Source organism: Budorcas taxicolor, chromosome 17 (genome assembly GCF_023091745.1).
Source record: "Budorcas taxicolor isolate Tak-1 chromosome 17, Takin1.1, whole genome shotgun sequence".
NCBI lineage: Eukaryota > Metazoa > Chordata > Mammalia > Artiodactyla > Bovidae > Budorcas > Budorcas taxicolor.
In genome coordinates this window covers 15,593,413-15,613,294 of record NC_068926.1, presented here as the reverse complement: position 1 = coordinate 15,613,294, position 19,882 = coordinate 15,593,413, and the positions used below count along the sequence as shown (strand labels likewise).

The 19,882-nt window shown below is 38.5% G+C and overlaps 1 protein-coding gene across 1 annotated transcript in view; it reads right to left on the bottom strand.

Annotated features, from left to right (window-relative positions):
- The window catches only part of INPP4B (inositol polyphosphate-4-phosphatase type II B), a 723,258-nt gene extending 703,676 nt beyond the window's left edge, over positions 1–19,582 (bottom strand). The window contains exon 1 of the mRNA XM_052654320.1: positions 19,541–19,582. The gene's annotated coding sequence lies outside the window, so the exon portion shown is untranslated. The remainder of the gene's footprint in view (positions 1–19,540) is intronic.
- Between the last annotated feature and the right edge of the window lie 300 nt (positions 19,583–19,882).

Below are 19,882 nucleotides of genomic sequence, written 5' to 3'. Positions count from 1 at the left end.
TCTGGTTCCTCTGCCTTTTCTAAAACCAGCTTGAACATCAGGGAGTTCATGGTTCATGTATTGCTGAAGCCTGGCTTGGAGAATTTTGAGCATTACTTTACTAGCATGTGAGATGAGTGCAATTGTGCGGTAGTTTGACCATTATTTGCATTGCCTTTCTTAGAGATTGGAATGAAACTGACCTTTTCCAGTCCCGTGGCCACTGCTGAGTTTTCCAAACTTGCTGGCATATTGAGTGCAGCACTTTCACAGCATCATCTTTCAGGATTTGAAACAGCTTAACTGGAATTCCATCACCTCCACTAGCTTTGTTCGTAGTGATGCTTTCTAAGGCCCACTTGACTTCGCATTCCAAGATGTCTGGCTCTAGATTAGTGATCACACCATCTTGATTATCTGGGTCATGAAGATCTTTTTTGGACAGTTCTTCTGTGTATTCTTGCCACCTCTTCTTAATATCTTCTGCTTCTGTTAGGTCCAGACCATTTCTGTCCTTTATCGAGCCCATCTTTGCATGAAATGTTCCCTTGGTATCTCTAATTTTCTTGAAGAGATCTCTAGTCTTTCCCATTCTGTTGTTTTCCTCTATTTCTTTGCATTGATCTCTGAAGAAGGCTTTCTTATCTCTTCTTGCTATTCTTTGGAACTCTGCATTCAGATGCTCATATCTTTCTTTTCTCCTTTGCTTTTCACCTTTCTTCTTTTCACAGCTATTTGTAAGGCCTCCCCAGACAGCCATTTTGTTTTTTGCATTTCTTTTCCATGGGGATGGTCTTGATCCCTGTCTCCTGTACAATGTCATGAACCTCATTCCATAGTTCATCAGGCACTCTATCTATCAGATCTAGGCCCTTAAATCTATTACTCACTTCCACTGTATAATCATAAGGGATTTGATTGAGGTCATATCTGAATGGTCTACTTTCTTCAATTTAAGTCTGAATTTGGTAATAAGGAGTTCATAATCTGAGCCAAAGTCAGCTCCCAGTCTTGTTTTTGTTGACTGTATAGAGCTTCTCCATCTTTGGCTGTAAAGAACATAATCAATCTGATTTCGGTGTTGACCATCTGGTGATGTCCATGTGCAGAGTCTTCTCTTGTGTTGTTGGAAGAGGGTGTTTGCTATGACCAGTGCATTTTCTTGGCAAAACTCTATTAGTCTTTGCCCAGCTTCATTCTGCATTCCAAGGCCAAATTTGCCTGTTACTCCAGGTGTTTCTTGACTTCCTACTTTTGCATTCCAGTCCTCTTTTATTCCCAATCTAAATACATCTCCTGAGCAGTGTCTTACCTGCCCCTGGATTTGGTGAACACTTTGGTGTCTAAGATGGTCAGTTCTCTATCTCCAGATCACTCTTCTGTTCTGTAGCTCCTGTAACTTCCTCAGCATCTTAAGTCTAACAAATTCAAATGAATTTATCATCTCCCACAAACGGGTTCATCACCGAATTAATGGATACAGTTAAAAATATAGATATTATCCTTCTCTCCGTCTAACCCTCATCAAGCCCCCTTATCCCCACACAAAAACAAGTCAATCATATACTCCTCACTTCCACAAAGCTCTTTACCTGTTTCATCAGCCCTTCTATGGACCAAGACCATTTATCACATTGATAGCTGCAGATGGAGGAGATGCAGCCTAATGGTTAGGGCATAAGGTTTCCAAGCAGGGGATGAATCCTAATTCTGCCACTTACACGCTATGCTACTTGAAACAATTTGCTTCATCTTTCTACACTTTCATTTCTTCACATTTACATCTGGAACACTAATAAAGCCTAGTCTCACAGGACTATTATTAAGTGAGATAACTCAAGAGGCCTTGTCACAGTGTTGGGAAAGTGTTAAATACTCCATATATATTAGGTAGTATATTCAAGTTGACAGCCTTCTCCTTGGTACATATTTTCCACAATGTAAAATGAGCAATTTTCAGAAATAGAAATCTAGTAAAGTCACTACTCAAATTTAAACCATTTGGTGGCTCCTGTTGCACGTGACATAAAACCCAAGTCCAGTAAGAGGTTTACCAGATTGTCTGAGACCTGGTCTCTGTCACCTTCTCAGCCTTATTTCTCAGTGTTTATTACTGCTCTCTATGTTATAGTCATGGGTAATTTCTGTCAGTTCCCTCTTGCTCTCACATCTCCAAATTTAGCAAATGCAGTTCCCTTCATTTGAACATCTTTTCCCACTCCTCTTTGGTTAGTATCAATACAGTCATGTTCTGGCATTCATAGATACAGCCTTGACTATGAATACCCACAGCACCTTGGAATGCCAAGAGCCTTGTTCTGTTGTGATTACCAAATTGTCTGTCTCCTAATCTGAGTTTTAAGTTCTGTGAGGGACAGAAGCATATTTATCTATCTGTCTAGAGATACCTATCTATCTCTCATTTATCTTTGTAAGTCCCCAAACGTACATGCTTCTTGGCTCATGGTAGATACTTATTCATAATAACAATTTGGGGAGAGTGTATCAATAAATGAATAAATGATTTAGACTGCTGAATGACCTTACACACAGGAAAGGGGTACCCTGTTCATCATCTAGCCTACTTGGGAGTACTTGATTAATGGGAAATCTCTCATGTATTTGATTGACATGAGTCAATCCCTAGAGCTCGGTCTTCAGGGTTGGTAACTAGAACTTTAAAACCATCTAATCCACTGAGCTGCAACCACCTTAGGCTGACTAGGCTGAGGCTAAATAAGTAAGCCTGCCTTTACTACTTTTTTCAAACACAAATCCCATAGGTTTAAAGTAGGGATTTTACAGTCATATGCCTACAGGGGCCAGACAGGCATCCTAAGTGAATGGCATGGGTAAATGCACATTGTGAAATTGGCAGGGAGCTGGGGAGAGGGGAGAATTACTGAATGAATGGACAATTCAAGCCTTTACTAAAGGAAACAGACATTATTAAGTTCCAGTGAAATATTCCCAGACCTTCTGGCTGTTTTTTTTTTTTTTTTTTTTTAACCTGGAAAGCTAAACTTGCAAGTAAAGCTACTAATTTTAAAATCTGGCTTAATATAATGGGGAACAAACAAAACAAATTTATGGACCCTATCCAGCTTCTGTGAATTATCAATTCATGATCCTGGCTTTAAACCAATTGCAGAGAAGAAAGAATTTGAGAATGCAGACAGGTCTGTACCAGCCCATCATATCCATCAATACCCTGAACTTGGATCAGCTCCTTCTACTAAATGACAACTCTAAATTCAATGTTATCCTCAAGCACTCTCCTAACAAATACCCTTCTCACTCTCGACAGTAGATCTTGATTACTAATTTATAAAGAAAACCACCAAAATTAGTAAATAATCATCTCATCTTCCCATTCTCCATCTACAAACTTAACTAACATTGGAACCAACCAGCCTCAAAGGAGAGGTGATCCTTCCCCCATTGCCCCTAATATATCACCTCTATGAATTATCCCCTTCTCTCAAAAATCTTCAACATCATCCTTATGCTCAACTTGGCAACAATTTCATCTTTGGGGGAACAAACATCCTTTGACTGCCTACTATCCCCTCCTCTTATTTCCTTTAAAGTAAAGCTTATTTTTCATACTGTTCTATAAGCTTTACTATTAGCATAGATTTATAGAACAGGAAGTAATCATTATTTTTATTGATCTACACTAAGTCCTCTGATGTCCCCCCCCAAATATGACTTAATGTCATCTGTTTATTTGATACATATTTATTCTCCTAGTTAAATGTCAAACACTGCTCACAAATGGTCTGTTCCAAATCCCAACTGAGGTTAAAGCTTCTCAATACAGTTGACTCACTCTGTCATGGATAATGGATCTCCTGCTTACATGTCATAGAGACAGAATAAAATAGGGAAACGGGCACAAATGGTTTAATTGGCAAGAAAACAAAACTTATCTATGAGAACAGCCATGAAGTCTTAGCAATAGTCAAATAAGTTTGAATAAGTTATTCTGTTGATTGTGACCACAGATGGAAGAATAAAAACTTTGTCTGTATAAAAGAAATCATGTTTCTGAAAATTTCAACACAAAGGAGAAAATATGAGACTCACAGCCATAAAGGGAATGTGGGCAATGGTTATAACGGGCTATCTTTCATCTTGATCATGACTGTGTTTTTCAAATCATGAGTCAAGACCCCAGGGTGGGCTATAAAATCAATTTAGTAGATACTGCTAGCATTTTTTTAAAACAAATTACATAGAATAGAATAGAAAATAGAGGGCATGGCACATATAAAAAGTAGTAATTATGTCATGAGCAACTGTGTAAATTAGTACAGTGGACCACAGGATAAAAAATATTTCTTACTGTGGATTAGGAGGTGTATATATATAAAAAATTATATATATAAAAAAATAATATATATAAAAAATAATATATATAAAAAATATTTCTTACTGTGGATTAGGAGGTGTATATATATATAAAACCATTAGTCTTGAACGAGTAACTATATTCTCTCTCTACAGCTTTTTAATTCCCAGTTTCGAATGGTTGTTTCTGCTCTAGCAAATCCACTAAAATTGTTCTTGATAATGTCACCCACAGCCTTCTTCTACTTGTCAGATTTGAGGGACCCCCTTCAAACACATAGTTGAATTCTCTGCCATGCTGAATATTGTTCATACCTCCTTCTTGTTTGTGTTGCCTTTGGCTTCTGCAACATCACTTTCTAATGATTCTCTTGCTATTTCCCTGGTGTTTCTCTCTAGATTTTGTTCCTTCTCTCAGGCTTCCTTGGTAATCCCGGCATTTCTGCAGATCAGAACACAGCCTCTGAGATGCCAGGCATACTAAGACTGAACCTTGTCTCTGCCACTTACCAGCTCCAGCTTACTACAATACCTCCCTGGCCCCATCTACTACCATTTCTCGCCTGGATTATTGCAGTAACCTAATGACTCATCTCCCCTTGTATCTATTCTTAAAGGGTAGGCAGAGTGATCCTGGTAAAAGGAAAGTCAGATCGACTTCTTCTTTTGATCAGAACCACTCACTGGCCCCATGATCTCCTTCAGGTCTTTGCTCAAACAGCATCCTCCTAGTGAGGATTTCCAAGCCTCTCTCTTTAAATATGCTTTTACAAGACACCCTGCCCCTCTTTCCTGCTTTACTCACCTGCACAGTCCTTGTCTAAAATACAGTACAATTCTTTACTCTGTTTACTGTCTGTCTCTTCTTCCTGGAATATAATATACAGTAGGACATCAGGAATTAGTGATCCATTTCAAGAGGTCTTTAACAGTACATGAACAGTAGGCTTCAACAGTATGTGAACCGAGAACTTCCAGATGTTCAAACTGGATTTAGAAAAGGCAAAGGAACACGAGATCAAATTGCCAACATTCATTGGATCATCGAAAAAGCAAGAGAGTTCCAGGAAAATGTCTACTTCTGCTTTATTGACTACCCCAAAGCCTTTGACAGTGTGGATCACAACAAACTGTGGAAAATTATTCTTCAAGAGATGAGACTATCAGACCACCTGACCTGCCACCTGAGAAACCTGCACGACCCTGAGGAATGGGCTGGGGAGGGAAGAGGGAGAGACGGGTTCAGTATAGGGGACACATGTACACCCATGGCTGATTCATGTCAAAAACCACTATAACATTGTAAAGTAATTAGCCTCCAATGAAAATAAATTAATTAGTTTTTTTTTTTAAAAAAAAGAAGCAACAGTTAGAACCAGACATGGAACAACAGACTGGTTCCAAATTGGGAAAGGAATATGTCAAGGCTACATATTGTCACCCTGCTTATTTAACTTATATGCAGAGTAGATCATGTGAAATGCTGGGCTGGATAAAGCACAAGCTGGAATCAAGATTACCAGGAGAAATATCAATAACCTCAGACATGCAGATGATAACACACTTATGGCAGAAAGCAAAGAGGAACTAAAGAGCCTCTTGATGAAAGTGAAAGAGGAGAGTGAAAAAGCTGACTTAAAATTCAACATTCAAAAACTGAATATCATGGCATCCAGTCCCTTCACTTCATGGCAAATAGATGGGGAAACAGTGGAAACTGTGACAGACTTTATTTTGGGGGGCTCCAAAATCAATGCAGATGGTGATTGCAGCCATGAAATTAAAAGACATTTACTCCTTAGAAGAAAAGCTATGACCAACCTAGACAGCATATTAAGAATCAGAGACATTACTTTGCCAACAAAGATCCATCTAGTCAAAGCTATGGTTTTTCCAGTGGTCAAGCATGGATGTAAGAGTTGGATCATAAAGAAGACTGAGCACCAAAGCACTGATGCTTTTGAACTGTGGTGTTGGAGAAGACTCCTGAGAGTCCCTTGGACTGCCAAGGAGATCCAACCAGTCCATTCTGAAGGAGATCAGTCCTGAATATTCATTGGAAGGACTCATGTTAAAGCTGAAACTCCAATACTTTGGCCACCTGACGTGAAGAACTGACTCACTGGAAAAGACCCTGATGCTGGGAAAAACTGAAGGCAGGAGAAGAAGGGAATAACAGAGGATGAAATGGTTGGATGGCATCACCGACTCAATGGACATGAGTTTGAGCAAGCTCTGTGAGATGGTGAAGGACAGGGACACCTGGTGTACTGTAGTCCATGGGTCGCAAAGTCGGACACGACTGAGCGACTGAACAACAACAATAACTAGGAAGCCATTAAAATGTATTGAAAGAAGGAATGACTATCATCAGCCACGTATTCTTCTTTTGAGGGTAGGTATGCCTCAGTACATACGGCTCTGTGGCTCTCCTACACTAGTTTATGCACTATCCTACGTATAATACAATTTTTAATAGGGCTTTTCACCATCAAGCAAAAAATAAGAGACATATATAGGAGACTGTCTGAAATTCACAACCAGGGTTTCATCTTGTGTTGACAATGTTCCTGCTGGTTAACCCTATAAGATGCAGATAGCTTCACACTGGACTATTGAACAGATAATAAAATGTCCTAGAAATGCTACTTTGGGGTCCTTCTTTTTTATTTGCTTCATCAGACATACAATCAATTCTGGTAGCCTAAAGGATGGTAAAGATAGTTCATTTCCCTTCCTTTATTTCCCAACAATAGCCCTTAATTGCTTAATGAAAGGAGAAAAATTATTAATAAAAATTTCCCTTGAATTAAAACCAAACCACAACTTTAGCTTTGTTGTTATTGCTGAATTTATTTCTATAGCATTTTAAAGTATATTTACCCCTGTAAAAACACGAACTAACCCATTAAGAATTTCTACCTAATAATAAATAACTACATCTTCCTTCCATTAGGGAAACAAAAAAAATGTCAATTTAATCAACTTAATATTCTCTCTACTTACTCTTCTAATTTTTCCAATTTAATTTTCACAAGCTCACAATAATTCACTTAGGCATTACTATTATCCCCAGTGAACAAATGAGAATTTGAGGCATAACAGACAAGAAAGCTTGTTCAAGATCACTCAGATATCAGGTAGAAGCATTGCGAGTTGACTCTAGAACCTGAGGCATAGAGGGAGATGTAGATTATCAGATAGAGGAGATAATACCTTGAGAAATGTGATTGGCTAAGGGAAAGGTAAGAGCTATTCCTGGGCTTTGGGCTTGGGCGACTAGGTAAACAATGGTTCTTCCAATGGTCTACAGGAGGAAGAGGTTTAGAGTACAAGTTTGTAAGATCAATTTTTGATGTAAGTTTGAAAGTAGGAATGTATTTTGGAGCTTAAAATGAGTGCCCTGGGCTGGAGATACAAATGTGGAACTTGAAAGCTGCAGAAACCAAAATCCTAGAGGGTAATCAGTTTACCCAAGAAGAAGTCGCTACATTTGGTAAAGAGAAGAAGAAGAAAGAAAGAAAGAAAAAAAAAAAAAAAAAAAAAAAACTAGCTATCTGGGAAAGAGGAGTTTTACTGGAATGAGAGATTGAATGAAAGTTTATTCCAGATGAAACAGTGAATGGTTAGTGAGAAAGCAAAAAGAGTGATAGGATCTACTATTCTGAGAAACGGTTATTTGGCAAGGGGAAGGAAGTGACTGAACACTATCTGGAAGTCACAGGGGCTAGTAAAATTTTCTTCAGCAAATCATCTAGCTTTTGATGCCTTCTAAAATTGACCTTCCTAGAAACATAGCTCTGAAAGCCTTACGGCCCAGAAAAGACATTGCAGGAGGTGGCTGACCATCATCTGACTCCCCAGGAAGCCTCCTGAAATAGCCCTCTTTAGCAAACACTTCGTGCTTCCCAGGTGGTGCTAGTGGTAAAGAATACTCTTGCCAATGCCAGAGACACAAGAGACTCGGGTTTGATCCCTGGGTCAGGAAGATCTCCTGGAGGAGGAAATTCACTCCAGTATTTCTTACCTGGGAAATCCTATAGACAGAGGAGCCTGGTGGGCTACTCCACGGAGTCACAAAGAGTCAGACACAATTGAGCACATGTGTGCGCGTGCACACACACAGAGTCAGTATGGATGGATGTCAATGGCGACAGTGTTACTCATACCCAGTAACTCTTGTGTTCTAAAGCAAGCCCTCTTAGGAATTCATGGTTTCTTCTAAAGCAACATTTCACAAAGTGTGCTTCCTTGACACCTAGCCTCTGGGTGGAATGAGTATTACACAAAAGTGTACTAAAGTAGAAAAGGTTCCATGGTCCACTAACTCGAGGAAATGCTGGGTTAAACAAAGTTAAATAGGTTTGTTTACAGCAGAATTTTCAGAGACTAATATTCTAATGTGTGTCATCAAACTACAGGAAGGGACATAAAATTCAGCATTTTCCAAAATTACCTGATATAGAACTTTTTTAAAGTGTTATCACATGGATCAGAAATTTAAGAAGATGTTTTCCCATAGGATCAATGCTGCTACTGCAGCTGCTAAGTCACTTCAGTCGTGTCCGACTCTGTGCGACCCCATAGACGGCAGCCCTCCAGGCTCCCCCGTCCCTGGGATTCTCCAGGCAGGAACACTGGAGTGGGTTGCCATTTCCCTCTCCAATGCATGAAAGTGAAAAGTGAAGCTAGTGGAGGTTATTTCAGGCAATGTGACAGACTGATCAGAGATCAAAATCAACACCATTTTAATTGTACTAGGTACTATCCCATTAAGCAGCCATGTTTACTTCAGTCCACCCCAGTTTCAGCACTCTGCTCACACGATGACATCAGTTCAGTCACAGTCCCTTTTATACTGGGAATAGACCTCGCTTGAAAGTTGAAGCATTTGCTTTCCCTTCTGATGAACTAAATGCTATGAACTCTGTAATAAAACTAGGATTAGGGCATATGGTACATTTCATTTCATAGTCCTGTGTGACTGACTACACGAGATAGAGCTGATGAATAAACTTGTTGATTGTTGCTATTATTTCCCTGCTTCTATTTTTTTTTCTTTTATAGCTTGCAAGCTCAGTTGTTACCAAGAAAATCAATAAACAAGCTTTCAAGAAAAATTACACCTAGGGAGAAGAAAGGCCCTTTTGCCTGGAAGTTATTCTTTTTCTTTTCTAAGGCAGTAATACCCACTTCACAACCAGAGTTCACTTTCAAGTCAACAGAAGCCCTGTGTGCTCAATGAGGACTCTCTGCTGGGAGAACATAGCCCTCAAGTATTTTCAGAGCTGTATCTTCTGTTACTAGGATAACTTCTGTGAATTGAATTGTTCTGAAAGTCAGGCAGGACTAAAGAAAGAAAACTAATGGAGCCAAGAAAAACCAATATCCACACGTCCAGGGCCTAGAAAAGAATGCAGGACAGGCTACAAAACACAGACTTTTTCTGTGAATGTAAATGAAGCACAACCCTGTTAACTAGAGCAGAAGCTCTCATGTCTGACCAACTAGAGCAGCACCACTCAAAAGAACGCAGTAAGATGATGGAAATGTCCTACAACTTTGCACCGTTCAGTATGTTAGCCAGGAACATGAGAGAACTCAGCCAAGATCAGCAAAAACCCATAGCTGCCTGTCCAGCAGAGGACATGAGCAATCCCAGCTGAGACCATGGTAAACCACCCATATAATCTGCATATCCGTGCCGATGAGTTTTGCTCATTAAGTGTTTGTTCCACAGTAATAATGACAAAACTCACACAGAGATAACAGTATATCCTAATGCTTCATATTGTGTTTAGAATAGTGCCTGACGTCAAATAAGCAGTCGATAAATATTTGTTGTTACTATTATCCATAATTTGCCGGCATGCCCAGAATGGGTTTCCCAGATGCCAGAAGAAAATGTGATGTCTACCATAAGTTTCGTGAGAGCTGCAGAGAACGCTGATCTATCACATTTTTAGCCATTTTAATAAATTAGAAAGAAAATTATCAAAAGTTAAGTATATTATAGTAATGGAAAGTTATTTATTTCCATCACAGTAAAAGGATAATCCATGATCTCCTAAAGCCCTTCACACATCCTGTACTGATATATCTGACGTATGCCCAGCTAGCATATCACCAATCAGATCAAACATCAAACTTCTCCCATGAAAAATGGACAGTAATAATTCTGTTGCATGACTAATTGTTGATGTTATGACATTTACATCAGGTCAAAAGGTAGGATGAGAAATGTTGTCTGTCCGAGTATTTTCGGACATAATACTTCTAGGTCTGATGCTACTTTCAACTGTGGGTTTTAAAAGAATAAATGCATTCGCTCCAAGAAAACATTATTATACACTTTTTTTTTTACAAAAGCTGGAGAAACACATGACTGTGAGGTTCGCCCCTCTGACTGGTGTGTGTGTATGGATGGCGTGTGGGTGGGCGGTGGCGGGAGCTCTTTCATGGCTACTCTTTGTCTACCATGGTAAGTCATTCATTCATTTAGACAGCTTCCAGCAAAACTCCATCTCAGGTTGTAACTTCTCTTCTGACCTCAACACATTTCCGTTTCTAATTGATTTTTGCACTTGGATGTTCTGCTGTCTCCTTGTTTTCAATTAAATGTGGATTCATCGCCTCCCTGGACATCACGCATCAAACGTGTGTATGGTATTATGTGATCACTCAAGGTAAGTAAATCTCCTAATTCAGTTCTTTGTACATAGCAAAAGCAGGAATGAAAGATAACCTTGTTATCATTCTTGTTCTCCATTTTGTTTTTTTTTTGGGGGGGGGGGGGGGGCGCTGGGGGGGGCCATGCTGCATGGCATATGGGATCCTAGTTCCCTGACCAGGGTTCAAACTCATACCCCTGCATCAGAAGTGCAGAGTCCTAACCACTGGATTGCCAGGGAAGTCCTTCCAATTTTGTCTTCATAATAACCCTTGGTCTGGCTATGGCAAGTATTATTATCTTACTTTTTGATGAGGAGAATAATATACCAAGTTGTACAGATCATCAAATATAAAAATACTGACAGGTGGGCAGGTAAAACTGCAAATATATGCCAATGAGATTAATAATCACTGCATGAAGAATGATAAGTGCTCAGACTAAGTTTTATAGAAGCAAATTTTGAGACTGACTGGATAGAGTTGATATATAGTAGCTAATATATATTAGCACTTACTATGTGTCAGTTGTTATTATAAGTTAATATTAATATGCTAAGTTAATATTAACATTAACTCAATCATTTAAGTATTCTTTCATAGTTTTGTAGAAGAAACCAATATGAGATCTCCCATGGGTTAAACAGCCTGCATTAGGTCAGGCAGCAACAAGCTAATAAATCACCTATCTGGGATTTGAATGCAAACCAGACCAACTAGCTCCTGAGAAGTGTCCCTACTACATTCTTCTCTCTGAAATTAATAAGAAGTTGGGAGAGGAGAAAAATGTAAGAGCAAATGCAAAGTCATCCAGGTAGAAATAAGTCAATCATACACAGGCCTGGGTTCAAGCAGGTTGCATGGGCTAGGAGACCACACCTGGAAGAGGAATCGGATGGAAAGGAGGTTGGAAGGATCTGGGATGCACCAGCCACGAAGTGGTCCTTCTTTTGTTTTTAAACAGCTTTACTCTATGCATTTATTTCTTGGCTTCACAGAGTGGTGGCGTGCAAGACCTCAGTTCCTCACCCAAGGATTGAGCCCATACTCCTGGCACTCGGAGCACGGAGTCTTAACCACTGGACTCCAGGGAAGTCCTCAAGTGGTCTTTGAATGTCAGGCTGAGCTGTCTGGGTTTCTGGAACCGCCCCAAGGGAACCTGATCTTCTGTCTGCTTTAACTTGATCTGTGACAATGCGCAGGCAAATGAACACGCTATGGTGAAACGCACCAGCGGCGCTGGAAGAGGAGGGGTTAGTTTCTTAATCTGGAGCTGTAACAGTCTGCGTGAAACTGTCAGCGTCTCTACCTCAAAAGACTACATCTGAGTCACTGAACGATTCCCAAAGGTGAAGAAAGGGACATACTGCAGACAGACGCCCCAGTCTCACGCCAGACCTGGCTCCCTGATGGAGGGGTAGGTACTGCAAGTGCAGAAGGTACCATAATGGTGTGCTTCCGCACCAGTTCAATGCTGAGAGTGCTTTAACTGAACGTCTGGCTAATGACATACCTGCCAGGTATCACCAGTACTTACTCACTGCACCTACTCCATGTGAAGAAACTACATGGGTCAAGCAACAGCAGCATGAGATCATATGTTGTGCTTTCGCCTACAAGCATAACTAAAGAGTAACAACCACACGCTTGGGGGAAATCTTGGTTAAGTCTTTTTCACGGGTAGTTCTAAAACAGGAATGCAAAAAACAAGAAACTTGCTGATAATCTCTTAAACCAATAACTCTCAAATATAACAACTTCAATATGATAGGAATTACTTCCGTAGCCTATGGACTAGCTGAGTTATCCCCCTCATTGAACCAACTAAAGCAATTTTTTAAATCTGAGAAGTGATAAGGGTATACCATTTACATTAGTATTTTCTTTGGTCAAACTGGCTTCAGGAAAGGAAACGTTTCACAGTTCTCTTTTCCAACTTTTGCTAAGGGGTTTTTTAAAATGTTCTGAAAGCAGGATTTTTCCAAAACAGTTGTTCCAAATGGGAACAACTCTACCTTTTTCATTAATCATTTAAAAATCTGCTTCATGCTTGGTCAACTCATAGCCAATCACCTAAGACTGAATTTCAACTGATAACTAAAATTCAATAGATTAGTCTGAATCTTCCTGGTAATGTGAATCTGATTTCACCAAATAATAGCTGCATTATTTAAAATAATGAATATGTAATAGTATCTATTGAACACTGGCCCATACTATAATTTATAATTAATGGCTGGAAAAAAGAATATTTTTGATACTGTAAACTGCTATCTTAAGGATTCAACAATCACATGTATTATAATTCATGAAAAATAGCATGTAGCATTCTTTTCATATTTCTAGACTGTCTTCTTTGTCAACTGGTGAGCAAACACCCATAATATTCTTTCAGTTCAGTTCAGTCGCTCAGTCGTGTCCAACTCTTTCCGACTGAACTGAACTGAACTGAAAGAGTATTATGGGTGTTTGGCATTTATCAAAATGTTCTAAGTATCTAGCAATAAAAGAGCACAGATCCAGGAAAGTTTAGACATTACCAAGGAAACAGTGCACAGATGTGGATGCTGAAAAATTAATACCACACCATCTTCTGACAGGTTGTAGCTCCAAAAATGCTTCTACAAAAACAGAATGCAACATGCCAGAGCACAAATACCCATGCCATCACAGCATAAATGAGTCATAAGGCATTAAAACAGAAATTTCCAGCTCCGGCATCAGGTCCAATTTCTGACAAATTCCTCGGCCTCGCACATGTTTCTTCACGCCATCTTGTTGGTTGAGAGAATACTGGAAGCAAAAGTAAGCCGTCCAAGTATCATATGTTGATGCATATAGATGCAATCTAGAAAAATGGTACCGGTGAACCTATTTGCAGGGCAGGAATAGAGACGTAGATGCAGAGACTGAACTCACAGACAGAGGGGGTAAAGGAAAGGGTGGGGTGAACTGCGAGAATAGCTGACATATATCATGTGTAAAACAGATAACTAGTGGGAAGCTGCTGTATAGCACAGGGAACTCAGCCTGGTGCTTTCTGATGACCTAGAGGGCTGGGATCAGGGGGAGAGGGGGGCTCAAAGGGAGGGGGTGTGTGTGTATCTGCTTCATGTTGTTGTACAGCAGAAACCAATACAACATTGTAAAGCAATTATCTTCCAATTAAAAATACATTAAAAAAAGTAACCTGTCACATGTGAACAAAAACCAGTTGAAAAATAATGTCTAAATATTATATAATATTTGATCTTCCTCATATCTCAAAATATTTTTTAAACTTGCAAAATGAATATTTACTATTCTCAGATAAGATGTTCTAATCAGGTACCAATTTTGTTATAATTTAAGGCCGCAGGAACCCTAGGAGGTTGCTGCTGACATCTAGTGGCATAATTTTTAAATGCTTTAAAAACATACATCCGGAGAAAGAAAGGGACAAACATACTCATATATGAAAAAGAAAAAACAAAAAAGAGAAAATGTTGGTTGCTCAGTCGTGTTCGAATCTGCAACACCATGGACTGCAGCCCACCAGACTCCTCTGCCCATGGAATTCTCCAGGCAAGAATACTGGAGTGGATTTCCAATCCAGTCATCAATTCAGTGAACACAGTAGATAAATATTAAGTTGACTGAGGTGGCAAATTATAACTTTTTTTCCCAATTGATTTTGACGTAAGATATGCAATAGGCAGTGTCCTTATAATCAGTGTTTTGCCCTTAGGCAAAACTACCTTCATTGAGTAGCTTGGGTTCGAGTTTTCTCCAACGGCATGTGCAAAGTGGCACAGAGCTAATAGCTAATTGAATTGGACAACCTTTGAATTAGGCAACCTCCCTTTGATGAAGGAAATGTATTTTGATAGTTGAAAATTATTTGCTTTATAAATTAGAATATTTGATTTTATATTTTATTCACATTGAAAAGATACCATAAAGGAAGAGAAAGTTCTTAAATTAGTCCTAATTGATATAAAACATTGCTAAATTATAATCCTCATAGTACAAAGGAATCTTTTAGCTTTTTTTAAATTGGAGGATAATTGCTTTACAATGTTATGTTAGTTTCTGCTGTACAATAACATGAATCAGCTATGCATATACCCCTACCTCTTGAACCTCCTTTTTAAATATTCCTTCAGTGGGTATCTTAGAGATGCGAGGACTTCACTCATTCAAAGCCTGTCTGCTTCACTCACAAGTGGGAGTAAAAGTGAGTAACATAAGAACCTTCTTTCACAATCACACCAAAGGAAAAGAAAGTCCCATGTCAGCGTGTACCTTTACACAGAATAAAAAAGTTGTATAATGTACATATACATACATGCATAAATACAGGCACACAAGGGAGCTATTATATAGCAATATTCATAAATCAGTGACAGTGTGACAGATAGTGTATCTAGGTTACCTGACAGAGTAAATATGGGTTAAGGAAGAGAAATAGTTGTAGCATGATGAGGAATTCAGCAGGCTCCATAAAGAGCAGTGTTAAGATTACGCAGGCTTTGGAATAAGGAAGAAAGAAACTGGACATTTCAAATGGAGTTTCCAGCAAAGACAAGAAATGTTTAGGGTATATAGTGGAGGAAGAGAGAGAAACAATCACGGTAAGAAACGCAGGTGGGGAAAAATGCAAGAATGTGAACATTAGTAGAAGACAATTCTGTGGCTTCTATAGGGCTTCCGTGGTGTCTAGGCAGTAAAGTATCCACCTGCCAGTGCAGGAGACATGGGTTTGATCACTGAGTTGGGAAGATCCCTCAGAGAAGGAAATGGCAACCCACTCCAGTATTCTTGCCTGGAAAATCCCATGGACAGAGGAGCCTGGTGGGCTTCAGTCCATGGGGTCGCAAAGAGTCGGACATGACTCAGCAACTAAACAGTAACAACTAAAGGCTTCTATATGACTATTCCATTAACACTATACATGGGAGTTTTCTTTCGTTTAAAAAAGATAGAGTATCTACTGAATCTAATTCTCAGAAGAGTAAAGAGTACCAAGAACTTCAGCAAATAACAAAGCTCATTTTTAAGAAAAAGCAAATTCATAGAAATTATCATCTCTTCCTTATGTAAATTCACCTTTCAGAATTACGTTTTAATCACTTCTCCATGAAGGTGTTCAATGATTTATTCTTTGACTTTCAGTTTAAATTATCTTTGGGAGATGACTGTCTGATGTTATAGTTCTATTTCTGTAAAGCACTGTGTCTACTGTCCATCCATTAGTCGAAGCAACATGACAATTACATCACCACTTTCATCACACATGTAGAGTATTTCGAACTCTCATTGTGATTCATGGCCTTTAAGTGATTGATCAACCTGCACATCTGATGCTTTACTTGCCATTGTTACTTAACAGTAGTTTGCAATAAATAATATAAAATATAATTGTAGTCAGCTCTTAAAATATCAAAAGAATTCTATCCTTTAAAAAATGTCAATATATATCTACAGAATGTTCTATTCTAGAGCCAATAATAATCGACCACAATGAAACCAATCTCAAAGCAATATATTTATCACTTATCTCTTAGTGCCCTAGAGCATAAATAATGCTGTACACTAGCCTTCTGATAGTTTATTTTTGATTTTCAAAAAATGCATTTATATTAAGCCAAGATTTCAACCTACTTATAGACAATAGAGTACATCAAAAAATTGCTGAGTCCTTAATATCCCATTTCACTTTCCCATAGGGAAGTTAAATGCATATGAGACTAACATTTAATATTCCTACATAATATAAATAAATTATAAGCATCAAATTTTCCTAACTGAAACTCAATCTATTTCGAGGACCTGTTTAAAATAGAACAGAATAACAGGCTTTATTTTTGTGCATCATCTTACTAGGTACAGAGGAGGATATTTTAATCTGACTAGGCAAAGTTGCCTCTATTTGGGAATTAAGAACATTGTAATCAACAGACATCGGAGACTTTACATAATAAAACACTACATGAAAAGTTATTTTTAAACCCTTTTTTAAAAAGTCAAATGTAGAACTTTCAGGTATCTGCACACACAAAAGTGCCTGCTAGCACAATAGATTGCTCTCCAAGCCCCATTGCCAGAGTTAATGGTACTCAAAATGAGTGTGTTAGTCATCACGCACAACTGAGAAAAGCTGAATGGTCCCATTTGTCCAAAAATAACAGCTTTACTAATATGCCTTGAACTTCTACTATTTAAAGATTGAAATTGAGATGCATATATCCCATTTAAGATAATAAAGACAGAGCATCACAATATCACCACTCTTTGCCTTATTAACAGGAATTTTTTTTTATAAAGTTGCAAACACCCCTATTTCAATGGGCCCAAGGGACCAACCTAGTGAGGCAATGACCTGAACACCATTTCTCCCACCCCAGTTTCTCCTTCACACCCCACTCCCAACCTCCACACAAACACCAGTATTCTATAGCATCATCTCTTTGGGAGCATTATCAGAGCAAAGCACTTGGATGGCCAACATACAGAACAGGTCCAGTTTTATTTGCATGTTGGGAAGAAGCAAATTTTGTTACCCCAGATACCCAATGCTGGACATTCTGTCACATTAACGGGAATTTCCCTCCTTTGCCTCACCTCTTTCTTTAGTACATTCAGTTTGAAGTAAGTTTATCCCTATCTTAAATAAATGAAATAAAAGTCTAATAAGATGGAATGTATTAGTATATACATACCTCTGGAAAAAAGAAACATTTCACATGAACGCATCCTGGGTAGTCAGCACATCCTCTCTTCACCCTTATTTCATTTTAAAGGGCATGGACCCTTGACCCTTGACCCTCTTCATTATCTCCAACTCAGTGTGTTTGCTTCTCTGACTTTACTGGATCATCTTCCATCAATGCCCTCTCAATCAGCAGTTTTCTACCATCCATATCCCTATGCTTATATCACAGTGCTCAGCTTCAACCACTTCTATATACTGTCTAGGTATCGGTTTTTATTATAATGCTCTTCTTGAGGAGTCATAGTTAATATTTTTGATAAAGCAAACCTTCAACTGATTTCATTAGCCATTAAAAAATTCCTTACAGTTTGATTTAACATTTTAGTATAGAGTGCCTACAATCGCAAATCCCCATTAGAGGAGAGAAGTTACTTCCTTAAAGAGTTTATGGCTCCCTTGAAGCATTAACTAAAGCCAGAAATAAATAGAAACACCCCAGTTTGTAATTCAAACTAGCAATTTATTTTTGCTCCACTGCAAATTAAAGTTCAGAGCCTAGTTTTCTGCTGATGTCCATTTAATTCAAAGGCTTTCTTTGTTTCAGCACTCATTTTCTTTTTTTAGGAATTCATCAATTTCTCAAAAACAGAACCCAATTGGCTCCAATTATTATGCAGCCTATTATACATTTCAACAAATCCAGTATATGTGTTCATATATGTAAAGTGACATCATAGCTTCAGTCATATAAGTAGATAATATTGATAGATGGCTTTAGTTCCCATCATAAGTCTAACCTTCTAGAAACTTTATAGTAAAAACTCTTTTGAGACAGCAGCTTTATTCATGAAACATACATTTTATTATCTGCATCTGTGCTCAGCTTTGTTTACGCATATATGTCATTAGAATATTTGCATGAGCGTTCACATTCTAGGGCCCACGTATGTAAATAAATCACACTCAGTTGGAAAATTTAGCAACTAAACATGCAATCTGTTGAGTATAATCAGGCATGCTATTCAACAACTGTATGCTATAATTCAGTCTTTCCAAAGAAAATATATGCTTTGAGTAAGAGTGTCTCATCAAACTCGATGAAGTTTTTCCAGGAATTTGTACAAAATCTTTTTGCCTATTCAAGAAACAATATATAAAACCATCTGACTAATGCCTAAATAAAAAGAAATCTTATAAAAATTTACCAATTCTCTCATTGTCTATTATTTGTAAATATGACACACTAATTGGAGTTATTTCCAGAGTACAACAGCAGTCCCCAACCTCTTTGGCACCAGGGACCAAAGATTTTGTGGAAGACAATTTTTCCCATGGATGGGGGGAGTGGTTTTGGGATGATTCGAGTGCATTGTATTTATTGCGCTCCTATGAGAATCTAATGCTGCCACTCATCTGACAGGAAGTAGAGCTCAGGAAGTAATGTGAGTGATGGGGAGCAACTTTGCTAATTAGCCCACCACTTACCTCCTGCTGCGCAGCCTGAAAAGGCCATAGACCAGTATCTGTCCATGGCCCAGGGTTTGGGAACCCCTGGAATACAATCTTCTAGTCAAGATCCTATTCACCCATTTAAACAAATGCAAGTGTAGTGTCAGAAAATTAATCATTATCCACAATGCTTTAAGCTAATATATATTTTAAAATTTACCGTCTACTTCAATATGATGATCATCAAAAATCATTCCTTCTACTTTTCAGATAATGATTTACTCTTCTGATTGCTTATGCGATAGCTAAAACTAGGAATCAAGAAAAAACCAACTAGTTGAATGCATCGGAGTCAAACAGACTGAAAAAATATATAACAGTTTAAAAAAGCATTACCTTGGTCTGATTTTTCATGAAGTATAGCAAATCTCTTGCCAGGCAACACCATTTCTTTGGGTTCTGTGGGCAAAAAGAAAAGAGATTAATAAAAACAACCTTTCTTTTCACTCTATAAATGCTTAAAGAAGATTTATTAGTAATAAAGGTCAGAGAAGAAAATCATTTAACAAAACATTCAGCTCCATTCAGCAGCTGCCTTGGGAACCACTTGCTTTAAATGCCAAATAATTTCCCCAAAGGTACCCTCTCCCCTGCAGCTGAGAGCATGGGTGACTGCTGCAGATCCTCAGCCCCGTTTTCTTTGCCTCTCTCTCTTTTCTCACATGGGAACAAGACCAG